This window comes from Podarcis pityusensis (genome assembly GCF_964106645.2).
Source record: "Podarcis pityusensis genome assembly, chromosome: 13".
In the NCBI taxonomy this organism is placed as follows: Eukaryota; Metazoa; Chordata; class Lepidosauria; order Squamata; family Lacertidae; genus Podarcis; species Podarcis pityusensis.
Window position 1 is genome coordinate 18,028,881 of NC_138038.1, and position 5,897 is coordinate 18,034,777.

Sequence of the window (5,897 nt, forward strand, 5' to 3'; positions counted from 1 at the left end):
ATTATATAGAAACCACTCCCTTGTCTTTTGGGAGGGGACCATTTTGCTTCCAAAGAGTTCACTGTTAAGAGGGAATTATATTCAAGGTTGTTATTTCTAGAGTATATTCAGCCAGCATTTTAAAATTCTGCCCGCTTAAGAAAAAAACAGCAATCCAGTGCCTTCTGGGGGGAAAACAGAGAAACGACTTAGATGACCTGGCAGTCAAAAAGATTACTGTTTTAAAAGACTACTAAATCTTAGTAACGATGGATCAAGAAAGCACCCAGAACCATCTCATCTGCACCCTTCTGTCAAGCAGAGCCCTCCGTCCATCAACCGTTCTGTGCCATCTTGAACGCTGCACCATGAGGACAGAAAAGTTATTAATACCGTCCTGATAAACAGAAATGTTACCTTGGAAAGCAAAAAAATTAAAGACCACTTTCCAGGGTCATCATCAATATCCAATCTGGGAGGTCACACCTTCCCAGTTCCAGACCTCAAGATCCCATCCAGCTGTTTTTTGCCATCTAACTTCAGGTTACCTTGTGCAACAAAAATAGGGGTTAAATTCTGGAGGGCATCAGAATACAAATCTAGATTCTTTGTCCGTGCACGTACGCGCAGAGAGAGTTGACTGCAACAGGGATTTAACTATGCTTCATTTGCTCTGCATTGTGGCTGGCACTTCTGCCAGATTCCTGATATTTTGAATAAATCTGCGGTGAATAGATATCAGTGAATCCTTGCCGTTAGGCACAAGAAGCTGGCATCTTGGTTACATTCTCATAGATTCCACAAACAACCCCATTTTTTATTTTTCTCCATCTTCCTCCCTTGAAGAAAAAGACAGTTCTGTTTCATCTGGCATCACCATTCTGTCCTGTTAGATGCTGATGTGCAGGCAGGCAGGCAGGCAGGCAGGCGGGCACCCCTGCAATTACCTTGCCTCAGTCTAAACCCCTCCCTTTCTCTGCACCAGCTGTCTGCCTCTCTCAATCTCCCTCTCTCCCTCCCCTCCAGCCTCCGATTCCAGGCAGCACCATTGCTGTCCCCATTTCCCCCTCCATCACCATGTTGGACATTTTCATCCTCATGTTTTTTGCCATTATCGGCCTGGTTGTTTTATCCTACATCATCTATATGTTGTAGAATCTCCAGCCACGCCACCGGCAAAGCCAATGGAGGGCGACCAAGCAGGGAGACTGCTTTCCTTGCTTCACGCTGTTTTCTCAGCAATACTGCAGGTGGGAATTCTGATTTATGGTTAGCAAAGCTCTGTCGTATTTGAAAGCCACACTGTTAAATCTGTGCTGCGGGGGTGGGGGCGGAAGGCAGTAGACTGCATAGAGGAATAAATGGTGTGTGTTTGTGTATGAAAACTATTTTCTGCCATCACTAAATAATACCCATCACCCGATCTTTCTGCAGATAGAAAGCTGTGCGCCTTCTGCATTTTGCTGAGCAAAATGCATTTAAAAAATAATAATGCCTGGGCTATTACTGTACTATTAGTGCCCTTTCTCTGTTTAAGAATCAATTCTGGATCTTTATTGCTGCTCAATGTGATGTTTGTGATAAGGGCTCTGGGCTGAAGAAAGTACAGAGGCTCTTGTGACATTTACTCTGCTTTTAAGAAGCAACGGGTAGCACTGAGTGCTTTGGAATTGCGTTTGGTAAATAAGGTGCCTGCTTGCTACCAGTCCATGTGTATTTATATCCACATCCTTTTTTCTTCCTTCCTTTTCTTGCCTTAATGGGGATTTTCTACAGATGGGAGACGCCACCTTGGAGGAGATCTCAGCGGGGTGGTCCTCTAGAGTTCTTCCAGAGCATTCTGGAGAAAGGTTAACCCTTCCCACGACCAACTGGGAAAGAGAAGAATGATTCAGCCCAACACCCTGAAGACGCCCCTTGAGATTTCAAAGGATTTGGGCTGGAAATGCAATGGGAACAACAAGGGAACAAGGCCAGGGGTGGACAAAAATGGACAGCAAGAGAAAGGTGACTGAAAGGTTCTAAGAGGAAAAAGGGGTAAAGCTATTGCTTGGACTACCCTACTGTTGTTCGTTTTTAAAAAAAGAGGTTTTCTATATGTGAAAATATACAGGATTTGAATGGAAAAAAATAGTATTTTCTTTTATTTGTATGTTCTGGGTTTGTTTGTTTTTTAGTAAAAAGGAATCTGGGAAAATATGGATTTCTAAAGGCCAAATGGAGGTGGGGCTGGTGGGGAAAGAGACACAGATGGATAACCAAACGTATTCTAGCTAATGTTTGTCATGCTAAGGTCCCAATATGGACAACACAGTCTCTGTGCAGAAATGGGTTTTGGCATGGACATCACCTATCAGGTGGAGAAGGTGTGGGGCAGCACACCCAGCGGCTCAGTAGTATATTCAAAACACCCCACATTTCCCTGTGTGGAAGCTTGTACATGAAACACTATGTCTCTTTGAGGTGTGGCTTTGTGCTGCTATTGCTGTTCAGGGGATCAGAATGCTTATTTTTGCTTTTTTTAAAAAAGAAAATTTTCCAGGAAATATTTTTTATACATAGTTGCTTTCTCCCCTATATCTTTCTAAGCTGGTCAGATTTTTGCACAGGGACATGAAAGCCACATGCGAAATACGTAGAAAGGAGTGTGTCTTTTGGGTTGATATGAAAGCTTAGGGATTCTCTTTCTTCAATATGTCACATGTTCATAATTTCTATGAATATGAGAGAAACGTGAAAAGGAAGTATTGTTTGAAAGCTGTCAGATGGACTTATCTCCCTCCCTCCCTCCCTCTCCAATGTTTCTGCGATGACTTCAGTGCACTAAAATGCCAGAATGTTGGCTTAGTACAGTTACTAATACAGATAAAAAAAATGACATAGTGCAAATACTTGTGTGAAAATAATGTCCTTGCAAACTGTTGCAGGTTGTAACTTTTTGCCTCCACATCCAAACTGATACTGTCAGCTAGGCGAGGAGGAGAGATTTGAAGTAACATTTAAAGGTGAATTTATCCAATCTGTACTTTCTGAAACAATAAGTGAACTGGAACACAACCATCCTTTGAAATGTGCACTTCTCCAAATTTTGCAATGCCGTTTGCCAGCCAAGTGATGCGTAGAAAAATGTATGCGCTAGGAAAGTAAAGTGTGCATCAAAATACATGTATTAGTGAAAATAACTTACAGAAATGTATATGATGAGGAGAAATATGCTTTGCAAAGCAAGTATTCGGCAAAATGGAATGTCAGCGTATTAGGAGAAATTTGCACTGAAAGGCTGCTGAGTTTCCTTGGACTTTTTAAAAACAAAACAAAACCAAGAATCATAAATTGATATGGAAATGTGGAGAGCTGAATTTAAGATTGGAAGAAGCAGGAGGAGACTGAAACTGACAGATTCACCCCATTCCTACTTTCAGACTGGAAACAAAACTATCTCTAATGTGCAGGGCCCAATATATAAGATCCATGGTTTGTGGTTTTTTGTTTCCTTGTATTTTTGGAATGTGTAAAATGACACAAGAGGCAGAACCAAACATATTCCCTCACACAAACAGTAGTTTTTGGAAGGTTTGAAATGTAAAAATTAATAATTTAATGTGAATAAACTTCAAGGCACCTTGTATTATTGAGTGTTCATTAAAAAAAGAGACAAAAGCATGGCTAAAGGATGGGTTGGTTTTGAGGTGTTAAATGGAAAGCTAGTAAAAACTCAGTTATAATCTGTTCAATGGTTTAGCTCAACCACCAAAAAGGTGTTTGCCCTTCATTGCTAGGCAAGGCGGTAATTTTGCTTCCCTTTGAGGAAAAGGACACAACATTTGGGGTTTTGTAGTCTAGAAGAAAAAAAAGGTGGGGACATGATAAACTTTTTAAACTTATCCATGGTTTACAGAAAGTGGATAAAGGAACGTTTCCCTCCCTCAGTGCCATCCAACCTAAGCCGACTGCTGGAAGAATCAGGAACAGGGGGGAAAGTACTTCTTCGCACCCACAAGATAACAGTGATGGCGAACAACTTGGGTGCCAGAATTTAGGGGTGCCCGGATTTAGTACAGTGGTGCCTCGCAAGACGAAATTAATTCGTTCCGCAAGTCTCTTCGTCTTGCGAGTTTTTCGTCTTGCGATGCACGGTTTCCCATAGGAATGCATTGAAAATCAATTAATGCGTTCCTAGGGAAACCGCCTTCAGGCCAGGTCCGGGGACAGTCTGTCCCCGGACCTCTTCTGAAGTCTGGGGGGGGGGACAAGGGCTTTTCTTCCCACCCCCAGCATTTTAAAAAACCCCGGGACAGCGGAGGACTTCTCCGCTGTCCGGGCGATCTTAAAATGCTGGCGGGCGGCATTTTAAAATCGCCCCGGGACAGCGGAGGACTTCTCCGCTGTCCGGGGCGATTTAAAAGCCCTCCGGGACAGGCAGGCAGGGGGGAGCAAAGACTTTCGCCCCCCGCCCGCCTTCAGAAGGTGTTCCCTCCCCCCCCCGCCCGGCTTCGGAGCACCGTTCCGAAGCCGGGCGGCGGCGGGAGGTGTTCCCTCCCCCCCGCCCGGCTTCGGAGCACCGTTCCAAATCCGGGCGGCGGCGGGAGGTGTTCCCTCCCCACCGCCCGGCTTCGGAGCACCGTTCCGAAGCCGGGCGGCGGCGGGAGGTGTTCCTGCCCCGCCGCCCAGCTTCGGAGGAGCCTTCCGAAGCCCGGCGGCGGCGGGAGGTGTTCCCGCCCCGCCGCCCGGCTTCGGAGGAGCCTTCCGAAGCCCGGCGGCGGCGGGAGGAGGTGTCCCCGCCCCACCGCCAGGCTTCGGAGGAGGTCCGAGGACAGTGGGGAAGACCCGCTGCGCTTCCCCGCTGTCCCTGAGATTTCCCTATGGGCTGTCGTCTTGCGAAGCAAGCCCATAGGGAAATTCGTTTTGCGAAGCGCCTCCAAAACGGAAAACTCTTTCGTCTAGCGGGTTTTCCATCTTGCGAGGCGTTCGTCTTGCGGGGTACCACTGTAAGTTTTAGAATTTAATCACTGCTCGAATAGTTAAATCCTTCATAGCTGGGCTCAGCTTTCCCATGTCCAAGCCAGCCCAATAATGGCCGTGCCATTCAGCAAACAAAGGGGGCAGGAAGATGGGCAATTAATAAAGCAAAGATTCTGTGCCAGCGGGAAAATGGGTGAAGCCCTTCCCTGAGCTCAAGAGTTGGGCAGAGGAACAAAGCTCAGTAGTAGAGTTTCAGGATTGCAGTTTTCCTGGTGTGCTCAAGGGGGAAAGGTTTATCAGTCAGTAAACAGCAATGGAACAGAGAAGCAAACTAGGCAGCTGCCTAGAGCAAATTTAGGAGCTGTGCGCCCTGAAGCCCTGGCTTACCTGGCAGCAAGTCAGTATGCAAAGTCCAAGGGTGAGTCCACACAAAGCAAAGTCCAGGAAATGCAGTTCAGGGTCAATCCACATCGCCAAGGCTGAAGTCCAGCAGTCAGGATACAGTCCAGAGTCAAACACAAAGCATAATCCTGTACACTTGAAGGAGTATCCAAGTCAAGGCCTATCAACATGGGCAGTTGAGCAAACATAGCACTTCAGCTCTGCTTCCCTTTTGAATGCTGATTGCAGCATCTGGGCTTGACGAAGCATATTACCCTCACCTGTTCCAAGCCTACTCCAGCCAAGGAATCACAAACCTTCTGCCAGAGCTAGCGAGCCCCACCTGGCCAGATAGGGAGTTGGGCTCTTGTCTGCCTTAGCCTCCTAGAGAGCATGGGTAGGCAAACTAAGGCCCAGGGGCTGGATCCGGCCCAATCACCTTCTAAATCCGGCCTGCAGATGGTCTGGGAATCAGCGTGTTTTTACATGAGTAGAATGTAAACTGCATCTCTGGGTTATTTGTGGGGCCTGCCTGGTGTTTTTACATGAATAGAATGTGTGCTTTTATTTAAATT

General features: G+C 46.2%; 1 long non-coding RNA gene across 1 annotated transcript; it reads left to right on the forward strand.

Annotated features, from left to right (window-relative positions):
- The first annotated feature begins 826 nt into the window (after positions 1-826).
- LOC308462141 lies at positions 827-5,695 on the forward strand. Its single transcript, XR_013979000.1, has 3 exons — positions 827-1,229; positions 1,756-4,039; positions 4,973-5,695. It is a non-coding gene; the product is annotated as an uncharacterized lncRNA (long non-coding RNA).
- The last annotated feature ends 202 nt before the right edge of the window (positions 5,696-5,897 follow it).